This window comes from Oncorhynchus keta, chromosome 34 (assembly GCF_023373465.1).
Source record: "Oncorhynchus keta strain PuntledgeMale-10-30-2019 chromosome 34, Oket_V2, whole genome shotgun sequence".
Lineage (NCBI taxonomy): Eukaryota > Metazoa > Chordata > Actinopteri > Salmoniformes > Salmonidae > Oncorhynchus > Oncorhynchus keta.
Genome location: NC_068454.1, coordinates 25821420 through 25835046, shown reverse-complemented (window position 1 = coordinate 25835046; position 13627 = coordinate 25821420). Strand labels below are relative to the sequence as shown.

The 13627-nt window shown below is 45.7% G+C and overlaps 1 protein-coding gene, 1 long non-coding RNA gene and 1 pseudogene across 3 annotated transcripts in view; 2 read left to right on the top strand and 1 right to left on the bottom strand.

Annotated features, from left to right (window-relative positions):
* LOC127915076 (general transcription factor IIF subunit 2-like) overlaps positions 1-1751 on the top strand; it is a 31731-nt pseudogene extending 29980 nt beyond the window's left edge.
* The window catches only part of LOC118366870 (ubiquitin-conjugating enzyme E2 E3-like), a 181088-nt gene that overhangs the window by 72377 nt on the left and 95084 nt on the right, over positions 1-13627 (top strand). The gene's annotated exons all lie outside the window — the stretch shown is intronic.
* Positions 4850-6318, bottom strand: LOC127915079 (uncharacterized). Of its 2 annotated transcripts, none has more exons than XR_008090151.1 (3): positions 5986-6318; positions 5566-5853; positions 4850-5338 (listed from the first exon to the last, which is right to left on the bottom strand). It is a non-coding gene; the product is annotated as an uncharacterized LOC127915079 (long non-coding RNA). The 2 variants fall into 2 exon arrangements; XR_008090150.1 differs by lacking the exon at positions 4850-5338 and adding an exon at positions 5378-5468.

The following is a 13627-nucleotide window of genomic DNA, read 5'->3' as shown; positions in this document are numbered from 1 at the left end:
CTGTAACCCTCTCTCTCTAGGATCGATTAGACTCCACCACTGTAACCCTCTCTCTCTAGGATCGATTAGACTCCACCACTGTAACCTTCTCTCTCTAGGATCGATTAGACTCCACCACTGTAACCCTCTCTCTCCAGGATCGATTAGACTCCACCACTGTAACCCTCTCTCTCTAGGATCGATTAGACTCCACCACTGTAACCTTCTCTCTCTAGGATCGATTACACTCCACCACTGTAACCCTCTCTCTCTAGGATCGATTAGACTCCACCACTGTAACCCTCTCTCTCTAGGATCGATTACACTCCACCACTGTAACCTTCTCTCTCTAGGATCGATTACACTCCACCACTGTAACCCTCTCTCTCTAGGATCGATTACACTCCACCACTGTAACCCTCTCTCTCTAGGATCGATTACACTCCACCACTGTAACCTTCTCTCTCTAGGATCGATTACACTCCACCACTGTAACCCTCTCTCTAGGATCGATTAGACTCCACCACTGTAACCTTCTCTCTCTAGGATCGATTAGACTCCACCACTGTAACCCTCTCTCTCCAGGATCGATTAGACTCCACCACTGTAACCCTCTCTCTCTAGGATCGATTAGACTCCACCACTGTAACCCTCTCTCTCTAGGATCGATTAGACTCCACCACTGTAACCCTCTCTCTCTAGGATCGATTAGACTCCACCACTGTAACCTTCTCTCTCTAGGATCGATTAGACTCCACCACTGTAACCCTCTCTCTCCAGGATCGATTACACTCCACCACTGTAACCCTCTCTCTCCAGGATCGATTACACTCCACCACTGTAACCCTCTCTCTCCAGGATCGATTACACTCCACCACTGTAACCCTCTCTCTCTAGGATCGATTAGACTCCACCACTGTAACCCTCTCTCTCCAGGATCAATTAGACTCCACCACTGTAACCTTCTCCAGGGTGAACTATTGTAACCTGAGGCCTGATTAGTCATACCGTAATAAGTTGAACAGGATCAGAACACATACTGTAGACCTGTATCTGGAGGAGGAATGTCAACCATTACCCACTATTGACATCTGGTGGACATTATCAACTACAACAAATGGCTTTTGACACTAAGAATAACAGGTAGACTCGCCTCACTGGTAGATGCTTCTAGTTTTCAGAGTAAGGGTGCAGGCTGTAGCTGTGTGAAAATGGACACTGTAGAAAGAGCCTCTGCTGTAGACATTTATAAAGGAGATTCTGAGAGATGTTTGTCTGTGTGTTTCCTGTAGACCTACTTGAAGGAGATCCTGAGGGAGATAGGAGTGTACAACACTAAAGGGACGCACAAGAGTACATGGGAACTGAAGCCAGAGTACCGCCACTACCAGGGAGGAGAGGAGGAGATAAAGGATGACTAGCCCAGAACAGAGCACCCTGTCTGGGATACAGACATTGACCTGAGGGCCTACCATCACAGAAGTCTTTGTTCTTTTGTCTTTCACTTTATCTAAAACTGATACCCAAAACTACATGATCACAAAGGGTCTACCTTTTATCAGCTGTTGGTAGGATGGTGTGTGGGGATCTTGCACTATGAACCAGACTGTGTGAAACGCTTGCCTTAAAGCAACACTCTTTTGGATGGGTTCTTTTTTATGTTGTTTGGTGCAGCTTATAGAAATTGTAATGTTTTTTTTCTTCACTCTACTTACAGAAGCTGAAACTTTGCACTATCATTTGTAAATCATTTATAAAATAATGTAACTACCGGTTTGGAATATTTGACATTTTCTTTCAATGAATGTGACAGAACAAGCTTTTGAGGTAAACTACACATATATACATGCATACAAATGAGTGGATTCGGACATTTAAGCCACACGCGTTGCTGACAGATGTATGAAGTGGAACACACAGCCATACAATCTCCACTGACAAACATTGACAGTAGAATGGCCTTACTGAAGAGCTGACTTTTTTAAACGTGGCACCGTCATAGGATGCCACCTTTCCAACAAGTCAGTTAGGCACGTGTGCAGCTGCAAATTTGACAAAGGTCACCATGCGGAATACCAAGCGTCGGCTGGAGTGGTGTAAAGCTTGCCGCCATTGGACTCTGGAGCAATAGAAATGCGTTTTCTGGAGTGATGAATCACGCTTCACCATCTGGTAGTCCGACAGACGAATCTGGGTTTGGTGGATGCTAGAACGCTATCTGCCCCAGTGCGTAGTGTCAACTGTAAAGTTTGGTGGATGAGGAATAATGGTCTGGGGCTGTTTTTCATGGTTTGGGCTAGGCCCCTTAGTTCCAGTCACGGGTAATCTTAACGCTACAGAATACAATGACATTCTATAAGATTCTCTGCTTCCAACTTTGTGGCAACAGTTTGGGAAGGCCCTTTCCTGTTTCAGCATGACAATGACTTGTGTGCACAAAGCGAGGTCCATAAAGAAATGGTTTGTCGAGATTGGTGTGGAAGAATATGACTGGCCTGCACAGAGCTTTGACCTCAACCCCATTGAACACCTTTAGGATGAATTGGAATGCTGACTGCGAGTCAGACCTAGTTGCCCAACATCAGTGCCTGACCGCAATAATGCTTGTGGCTGAATGGAAGCAAGTCCCTACAGCAATGTTCCAACATCTAGTGGAAAGCCTTCCCAGAAGAGTGGAGGCTGTTATAGCAGCAAAGGGGGGACCAACTCCTTAATAAAGCCCATGATTTTGGAATGAGATGTTCGACGAGCAGCTGTCCACATTTTTTGGTCATGTAGCGTATTTATTCAAGAAAAAGGACAATGGTGTAACATTAAAAGATATTTGATGAATCTAATGACTGCTGCATAATGTAACTGTAAACCAAGCAAATGGAGACCTGAGAGTTTATCAACAACAGATAAGTGGATGGAAACATTGTCATCGCAGAGTTTTAAAAATCATCCCGCAGCAAACTGTGAGACATAGAATGTCCCAGATAGAAATTTAACATATTGTGTATTCTGCATGACAGAGGCATATCTGCTCTACTCTATACATTTCTATCTGAATGTTCTGATGGGTACTTCCTGAATATACCAGTTAATAGAACACTGCAATACTCAAAGTTGAACACCATAATCAATAAGATCAATACCGTAACACTGTCACAGCACCCTTTCTGTCAACCCCATAGACATGACTTGGTTTGGGCATCATATAATACTTCCATTCCAAATGTAATGCAGAGTCGTCGTCTGGTTGGTCCCTGGTCGTGGGTCAGGTGAGATGCAGCAGCTAATAGAAACAAAGTTCTGAGACCTGAGTATTACTACGAAAGAGAGGACAGTGGTTATAACAAGTGTTATTATTACACAAGTAGACTGAAGGGACTGAAGCATTTCTCCATCTCCAGGCCGTCTTTGAAGGGAGTGATGCCGTCCTTACGGATGTCCAGCAGACCATACATTTTTGTATGGGTATATACCCATCTCCCATTAAATTGAGTGTCATTTCTAGTGTAAGTTATTTTCAATTGGAGATTACATTAAGTACCGAGCCTCAACAGTTTGATACCATCTGGGTTCATAGACTCACCTGTAAAATTTTAAAAACTACAGTGGGAGGGAGGATGGCGAGAGAGGGGTGGAGAGTGAGGTGGGAGCAGGAGGGTAGAGTGAGGGGTGGAGAGTGAGGTGGGAGCAGGAGGGTAGAGAGGGGTAGAGTGAGGTGGGAGCAGGAGGGTAGAGTGAGGGGTGGAGAGTGAGGTGGGAGCAGGAGGGTAGAGTGAGAGGTGGGAGCAGGAGGGTAGAGAGGGGTGGAGAGTGAGGTGGGAGCAGGAGGGTAGAGTGAGAGGTGGGAGCAGGAGGGTAGAGTGAGGGGTGGGAGCAGGAGGGTAGAGAGGGGTAGAGAGTGAGGTGGGAGCAGGAGGGTAGAGTGAGGGGTGGAGAGTGAGGTGGGAGCAGGAGGGTAGAGTGAAAGGTGGGAGCAGGAGGGTAGAGAGGGGTGGAGAGTGAGGTGGGAGCAGGAGGGTAGAGTGAGGGGTGGGAGCAGGAGGGTAGAGTGAGAGGTGGGAGCAGGAGGGTAGAGGGGGTGGAGAGTGAGGTGGGAGCAGGAGGGTAGAGTGAGGGGGTGGAGAGTGAGGTGGGAGCAGGAGGGTAGAGAGGGGTGGAGAGAGGTGGGAGCAGGAGGGTAGAGTGGGGTGGAGAGTGAGGTGGGAACAGGAGGGTAGAGTGAGAGGTGGGAGCAGGAGGGTAGAGAGGGGTAGAGAGTGAGGTGGGAGCAGGAGGGTAGAGTGAGGGGGTGGAGAGTGAGGTGGGAGCAGGAGGGTAGAGTGAGAGGTGGGAGCAGGAGGGTAGAGAGGGGTGGACAGTGAGGTGGGAGCAGGAGGGTAGAGTGAGGGGTGGGAGCAGGAGGGTAGAGTGAGGGGTGGAGAGTGAGGTGGGAGCAGGAGGGTAGAGTGAGGGGTGGAGAGTGAGGTGGGAACAGGAGGGTAGAGTGAGGTGGGAGCAGGAGGTTAGAGTGAGGGAGAGAGATTGGGTAAACAGAAACAAGGAGATAAGGGCGAGACCAAATGAGTGAAAGAGAATCGGCATAATGAATACACCCCAGGTTCTCCTCAAGTCTAGGAATACCCAGCAAGCTCGGGTAGAACATGTGTAACTAACTGGGCTATTAGGCGGTAGTAGATGTAGTTGGTTACCTGGTAGTTCTTTGACTGTGCTGGACTCACAGACGTCATCCGGGACTTCTGCCGACGCATTCGCCCACAGCAAAGAGTCATCAATGTTCTACTGACCATCTGAAGGGAGGACCAGAGGAAGATAGGAGGGGAGGCAGGGAAGGGAAGAGAGTGAGTGCTGAGTCACTCAGTGGTTGGGTCTCAATACTGTCAAACACCTTATTGTGGCCTCCTGAGTGGCGCAGTGGTCTAAGGCACTGTATTGCAGTTGCTAGCTGTGCCACTAGAGATCCTGGTTTGAGTCCAGGCACTGTTGCAGCCGGCCGCGATCCATGGGGCGGCGCACAATTGGCCCAGCGTCGTCCAGGTTAGGGCAGTGTTTGGCTGACAAGGATGTCCTTGTCCCATCTCACTCTAGCGACTCCTGTGGAGGCCCGGGCCCTTCACCTCTCCCGAGTCCATATGGGAGTTGCAGCGATGAGCCAAGACTGTAACTACCAATTGGATACCACGAAATTGGGGAGAAAAAGTATAATAATAAAACACCTTATTGTACTAGTCTTCATAAACTCTGTTTTAGTGCAAAGCTATGAGACAATACCCAACTTAATTACTGGCTCCAAATCCTGATACACCTCATCTGTTAGCCCCAAATCTCATAGAGCATATACCTGCATTGGAGACGCATCCTGATACACCTCATCTGTTAGCCCCAAATCTCATAGAAATCTCATATACCTGCATTGGAGACGCATCCTGATACACCTCATCTGTTAGCCCCAAATCTCATAGAGCATATACCTGCATTGGAGACGCATCCTGATACACCTCATCTGTTCTCATAGCCCATTGGAGACAAATCTCTGTTAGAAATCTCATAGCATATACCTGCATTGGAGACACATCCTGTTAGCCCCAAATACACCTCATCTGTTAGCCCCAAATCTCATAGAGCATATACCTGCATTGGAGACGCATCCTGATACACCTCATCTGTTAGCCCCAAATCTCATAGAGCATATACCTGCATTGGAGACACATCCTGATACACCTCATCTGTTAGCCCCAAATCTCATAGAGCATATACCTGCATTGGAGACACATCCTGATACACCTCATCTGTTAGCCCCAAATCTCATAGAGCATATACCTGCATTGGAGACGCATCCTGATACACCTCATCTGTTAGCCCCAAATCTCATAGAGCATATACCTGCATTGAGAGCACCATTGCATCCTGATACACCTCATCTGTTAGCCCCAAATCTCATAGAGCATATACCTGCATTGGAGACACATCCTGATACACCTCATCTGTTAGCCCCAAATCTCATAGAGCATATACCTGCATTGGAGACGCATCCTGATACACCTCATCTGTTAGCCCCAAATCTCATAGAGCATATACCTGCATTGGAGACGCATCCTGATACACCTCATCTGTTAGCCCCAAATCTCATAGAGCATATACCTGCATTGGAGACGCATCCTGATACACCTCATCTGTTAGCCCCAAATCTCATAGAGCATATACCTGCATTGGAGACGCATCCTGATACACCTCATCTGTTAGCCCCAAATCTCATAGAGCATATACCTGCATTGGAGACACATCCTTTCCCTGAACTTCCAACAAGATCCCATTTGGTGATTATTTGATCTTGTAAATGTCTGAACATTTCTTCCCCTGTAATAAAAACAGAATGGGTTGAAACCACATTAATAGTTCACAGTTAAAGTTACATTTGGTTTGCCTCAGACCTTGTACAAACTTTCCCCAGGCTAGGGCCAAGCCCTGCTGCCGCCGGTAACATAGCTGAGCTTGCCCACTATTTGTTAGATGGCTGACAGACAGACTACAAACGCTGCTGTAGTACTAGCAAGAGCTGCTAGATTTGCAAAGCTAACATAACTGGATTAGAAGCATACCATTAAACTAATAGTATGTGTGCAAATGACCTGTGTGTGGAAAGTTGACTGTACAGTGATTGAGTGTTTTGGTGTTAGTTGACAGTGCCTTTTGACAGCATGCACATGGAAAGCAACTGCAGACTGGCTACTGAACAAGCTAATATCCACATACCGGTATGCCTTGTACCGTTAGCTGCACCTGTTTAGTTTATTATAGGACGTGCACGACCCCAGCTCATAGCCTTCACGATAAGTAAATATTCACCTGTTACATTACCAAACCAAATGGGTCCCCTTTATTAAAAGCCCCAAAAATCAAATCACATTTTGTCACATGCGCTGAATACAAGTGTAGACCTTACAGTGAAATGCTTACTTACAAACCCTTAACCAACAATGCAGTTAAGAAAAAAATAAGTGTTTACTAAATAAATTGATGTAAACAAATAAATGAACTTGTAGAAAAGGAGGAAGGGAAGTGCTGCTAAGGTACACAATAGTAGATTTTGGTAGACAGAAGGTGGTCTTTGATTAAAGTGTAAATTTCAATAAATAAATAAAAATGAATAAAATAGAAAAATGTCAAATAACTAAAGAGCAACAATAAAATAACAGTAACGAGGCTATATACATGGTGTACTGGTACAGAGTCAATGTGCAGGGCAAAGGTTAGTCCAGGTAATTTAGGTAATATGTACAGTGGTGGAAAAAGTAACCAATTGTCATACTTGAGTAAAAGTATAGATACCTTAATAGAAAGTTACTCACAAAAGTGAAAGTCACCCATTAAAATTCTACTTGAGTAAAAGTCTAAAGTATTATTAGAATGGAGAATCTGTAGAATTGCTGAGATAAAAGAACATACTCTTTGGCAGAATTCAGCCAGCCTTCACAAGACAACATATGGAAATGTGTCCCCTTTTGTGCTTTACACCTCCAACAGAATACAACTTCTGAGTGCATGATATTCAGTTTCACTGGCATATAGTACGTTCTATGGATGGTCTTAAACTGCAGTCATTTATGTCTGAGATCATATGAACATGACTGGAAACATATCTGTATCCATTCATCATGTTTTATGTCATCGGGAACACTTGTTATGTGTTTTATGTCATCGGGAACACTTGTTATGTGTTTTATGTCATCTGGAACACTTGTTATGTGTTTTATGTCATCGGGAACACTTGTTATGTGTTTTATGTCAAACGGGAACACTTGTTATGTGTTTTATGTCATCAGGGAACACTTGTTATGTGTTTTATGTCATCGGGAACACTTGTTATGTGTTTTATGTCATCGGAACACTTGTTAAGTGTTTTATGTCATCGGGAACACTTGTTATGTGTTTTATGTCATCTGGAACACTTGTTATGTGTTTTATGTCATCGGGAACACTTATTCGTTATGTGTTTTTATGTCATAGTTGTTATGTGTTTTATGTCATCAGGAACACTTGTTATGTGTTTTATGTCATCAGGAACACTTGTTATGTGTTTTTATGTCATCGGGAACACTTGTTATGTGTTTTATGTCATCGGGAACACTTGTTATGTGTTTTATGTCATCGGGAACACTTGTTATGTGTTTTATGTCATCAACACTTGTTATGTGTTTTATGTCATCAGGGAACACTTGTTATGTGTTTTATGTCATCGGGAACACTTGTTATGTGTTTTATGTCATCAGGAACACTTGTTATGTGTTTTATGTCATCGGGAACACTTGTTATGTGTTTTATGTCATCGGGAACACTTGTTATGTGTTTTATGTCATGGGACACTTGTTATGGTTTTATGAACAACACTTGTTATGTGTTTTATGTCATGGGGAACACTTGTTATGTGTTTTATGTCATGGGGGAACACTTGTTATGTGTTTATGTCATGGGAACACTTGTTATGTGTTTTATGTCATCGGGAACACTTGTTATGTGTTTTATGTCATCAGGAACACTTGTTATGTGTTTTATGTCATCGGGAACACTTGTTATGTGTTTTATGTCATCAGGAACACTTGTTATGTGTTTTATGTCATCCACTTGTTATGTGTTTTATGTCATCGGGAACACTTGTTATGTGTTTTATGTCATCTGGAACACTTGTTATGTGTTTTATGTCATCGGGAACACTTGTTATGTGTTTTATGTCATCAGGGAACACTTATGTGTTTTATGTCATCTGGAACACTTGTTATGTGTTTTTATGTCATCGGGAACACTTGTTATGTGTTTTATGTCATAGGGAACACTTGTTATGTGTTTTTATGTCATCAGGAACACTTGTTATGTGTTTTATGTCATGGGGAACACTTGTTATGTTTTTATGTCATCAGGAACACTTGTTATGTGTTTATGTCATCAGGAACACTTGTTATGTGTTTTATGTCATCGGGAACACTTGTTATGTGTTTTTATGTCATGGGGAACACTTGTTATGTGTTTTATGTCATCGGGAACACTTGTTATGTGTTTTATGTCATGGGGAACACTTGTTATGTGTTTTATGTCATCAGGAACACTTGTTATGTGTTTTATGTCATCAGGAACATCATCCAGGAACACTTGTTATGTGTTTTATGTCATCGTTATGTGTTTTAACACTTGTTATGTGTTTTATGTCATCAGGAACACTTGTTATGTGTTTTTATGTCATCGGGAACACTTGTTATGTGTTTTATGTCATCAGGGAACACTTGTTATGTGTTTATGTCATACTTGGGAACACTTGTTATGTGTTTTTACTATGTCAAACACTTGTTATGTGTTTTATGTCACACTTATGTGTTTTTATGTCATGGGAACACTTGTTAATGTCACACTTGTTATGTGTTTTATGTCATGGGAAATACTTGGTGTTTTATGTCATAACACTTGTTATGTTTTATGTCATCGGGAACACTTGTTATGTGTTTTATGTCATCGGGAACGCTTGTTATGTGTTTTATGTCAACACTTGTTATGTGTTTTATGTCAACTGGAACACTTGTTATGTGTTTTATGTCATCAGGGAACACTTGTTATGTGTTTTATGTCAACGGGAACACTTGTTATGTGTTTTATGTCATGGGGAACACTTGTTATGTGTTTTATGTCATGGGGAACACTTGTTATGTGTTTTATGTCATGGGGAACACTTGTTATGTGTTTTATGTCATCGAATCACTTGTTATGTTTATGTCTGGGAACACTTGTTATGTGTTTTATGTCATCGGGAACACTTATTATGTGTTTTATGTCATGGGGAACACTTGTTATGTGTTTTATGTCATCGGGAACACTTGTTATGTGTTTTATGTCACTGGAACACTTCTGTTGGTGTGTTTTATGTCATCGGGAACATTTGTTATGTGTTTTATGTCATCGGGAACACTTGTTAGCTAGCTACATAGCTGTCTTTGTTTCCAAGATAATTGTGTAGTTTAGAGGTGTAGTTCCGGAGTGATTATCTTAATTCACTGAGGTTCGCTAGCCACATTTGTCGTCCTTAACGTAGGAGACTGCTAGCTAGCCAACAGCTAACAGCTAACAGCTCAGCCAACGTCACCACACACACATGTCTACTGAATCGAATTCAACAACCCGGTCAGGTAGTATCACATTTTCATTTCATTTCATTACAGTACAACGGTTTGATTTGTTTGATCGTAGCTAGCTACATAGCTAGCTACATAGCCGTCTTTGTTTCAAAGATAATTGTGTAGTCTAGAGCGATTTCCTAGGTTAGCTAGCCAGCTATTGTCGTTCTTTTAACGCAACGTAACGTAAACAACACTGCTAGCTAGCCAGCTAGCCCCGAATAGGAGCACTGTAGAAACTATTACACTCAACGGAACGACTTGATTAGTGTAGTGTCAACAACGCAGCTACTGCCAGCTAGCCTACTTCAGCAGTACTGTATCATTTTAATCATTTTAGTCAATAAGATTCTTGCTACGTAAGCTTAACTTTCTGAACATTCGAGACGTGTAGTCCACTTGTCATTCCAATCTCCTTGCATTAGCGTAGCCTCTTCTGTAGCCTGTCAACTATGTGTCTGTCTATCCCTGTTCTCTCCTCTCTGCACAGACCATACAAACGCTCCACACCGCGTGGGCCGCGGCCACCCTAATCTGGTGGTCCCAGCGCGTACGACCCACGTGGAGTTCCAGGTCTCCGGTAGCCTCTGGAACTGCCGATCTGCGGCCAACAAGGCAGAGTTCATCTCAGCCTATGCCTCCTCCAGTCCCTCGACTTCTTGGCACTGACGGAAACATGGATCACCACAGATAACACTGCTACTCCTACTGCTCTCTCCTCGTCCGCCCACGTGTTCTCGCACACCCCGAGAGCTTCTGGTCAGCGGGGTGGTGGCACCGGATCCTCATCTCTCCCAAGTGGTCTTTCTCTCTTTCTCCCTTACCCATCTGTCTATCGCCTCCTTTGAATTCCATGCTGTCACAGTTACCAGCCCTTTCAAGCTTAACATCCTTATCATTTATCGCCCTCCAGGTTCCCTCGGAGAGTTCATCAATGAGCTTGATGCCTTGATAAGCTCCTTTCCTGAGGACGGCTCACCTCTCACAGTTCTGGGCGACTTTAACCTCCCCACGTCTACCTTTGACTCATTCCTCTCTGCCTCCTTCTTTCCACTCCTCTCCTCTTTTGACCTCACCCTCTCACCTTCCCCCTACTCACAAGGCAGGCAATACGCTTGACCTCATCTTTACTAGATGCTGTTCTTCCACTAACCTCATTGCAACTCCCTCCAAGTCTCCGACCACTACCTTGTATCCTTTTCCTCTCGCTCTCATCCAACACTTCCCACACTGCCCCTACTCGGATGGTATCGCGCCGTCCCAACCTTCGCTCTCTCTCCCCCGCTACTCTCTCCTCTTCCATCCTATCATCTCTTCCCTCTGCTCAAACTTTCTCCAACCTATCTCCTGATTCTGCCTCCTCAACCCTCCTCTCCTCCCTTTCTGCATCCTTTGACTCTCTATGTCCCCTATCCTCCAGGCCGGCTCGGTCCTCCCTCCCGCTCCGTGGCTCGACGACTCATTGCGAGCTCACAGAACAGGGCTCCGGGCAGCCGAGCGGAAATGGAGGAAAACTCGCCTCCCTGCGGACCTGGCATCCTTTCACTCCCTCCTCTCTACATTTTCCTCCTCTGTCTCTGCTGCTAAAGCCACTTTCTACCATTCTAAATTCCAAGCATCTGCCTCTAACCCTAGGAAGCTCTTTGCCACCTTCTCCTCCCTCCTGAATCCTCCCCTCCTCCTCTCTCTGCAGATGACTTCGTCAACCATTTTGAAAAGAAGGTCGACGACATCCGATCCTCGTTTGCTAAGTCAAACGACACCGCTGGTTCTGCTCACACTGCCCTACCCTATGCTCTGACCTCTTTCTCCCCTCTCTCTCCAGATGAAATCTCGCGTCTTGTGACGGCCGGCCGCCCAACAACCTGCCCGCTTGACCCTATCCCCTCCTCTCTTCTCCAGACCATTTCCGGAGACCTTCTCCCTTACCTCACCTCGCTCATCAACTCATCCCTGACCGCTGGCTACGTCCCTCCCGTCTTCAAGAGAGCGAGAGTTGCACCCCTTCTGAAAAAACCTACACTCGATCCCTCCGATGTCAACAACTACAGACCAGTATCCCTTCTCTCTTTTCTCTCCAAAACTCTTGAGCGTGCCGTCCTTGGCCAGCTCTACCGCTATCTCTCTCAGAATGACCTTCTTGATCCAAATCAGTCAGGTTTCAAGACTAGTCATTCAACTGAGACTGCTCTTCTCTGTATCACGGAGGCGCTCCGCACTGCTAAAGCTAACTCTCTCTCCTCTGCTCTCATCCTTCTAGACCTATCGGCTGCCTTCGATACTGTGAACCATCAGATCCTCCTCTCCACCCTCTCCGAGTTGGGCATCTCCGGCGCGGCCCACGCTTGGATTGCGTCCTACCTGACAGGTCGCTCCTACCAGGTGGCGTGGCGAGAATCTGTCTCCTCACCACGCGCTCTCACCACTGGTGTCCCCAGGGCTCTGTTCTAGGCCCTCTTATTCTCGCTATACACCAAGTCACTTGGCTCTGTCATAACCTCACATGGTCTCTCCTATCATTGCTATGCAGACGACACACAATTAATCTTCTCCTTCCCCTTCTGATGACCAGGTGGCGAATCGCATCTCTGCATGTCTGGCAGACATATCAGTGTGGATGACGGATCACCACCTCAAGCTGAACCTCAGCAAGACGGAGCTCCTCTTCCTCCCGGGAAGGGACTGCCCGCTCCATGATCTCGCCATCACGGTTGACAACTCCATTGTGTCCTCCTCCCAGAGCGCTAAGAACCTTGGCGTGATCCTGGACAACACCCTGACGTTCTCAACTAACATCAAGGCGGTGTCCCGTTCCTGTAGGTTCATGCTCTACAACATCCGCAGAGTACGACCCTGCCTCACACAGGAAGCGGCGCAGGTCCTAATCCAGGCACTTGTCATCTCCCGTCTTGATTACTGCAACTCGCTGTTGGCTGGGCTCCCTGCCTGTGCCATTAAACCCCTACAACTCATCCAGAACGCCGCAGCCCGTCTGGTGTTCAACCTTCCCAAGTTCTCTCACGTCACCCCGCTCCTCCGCTCTCTCCACTGGCTTCCAGTTGAAGCTCGCATCCGCTACAAGACCATGGTGCTCGCCTACGGAGCTGTGAGGGGAACGGCACCTCAGTACCTCCAGGCTCTGATCAGGCCCTACACCCAAACAAGGGCACTGCGTTCATCCACCTCTGGCCTGCTCGCCTCCCTACCACTGAGGAAGTACAGTTCCCGCTCAGCCCAGTCAAAACTGTTCGCTGCTCTGGCCCCCAATGGTGGAACAAACTCCCTCACGACGCCAGGACAGCGGAGTCAATCACCACCTTCCGGAGACACCTGAAACCCCACCTCTTCAAGGAATACCTAGGATAGGGTAAGTAAGGGTAATCCTTCTCACCCCCCTAACAAGATTTAGATGCAAGTGGCTGTTCCACTGGATGTCATAAGGTGTATGCACCAATTTGTAAGTCGCTCTGGATAAGAGCGTCTGCTAAATGACTTAAATG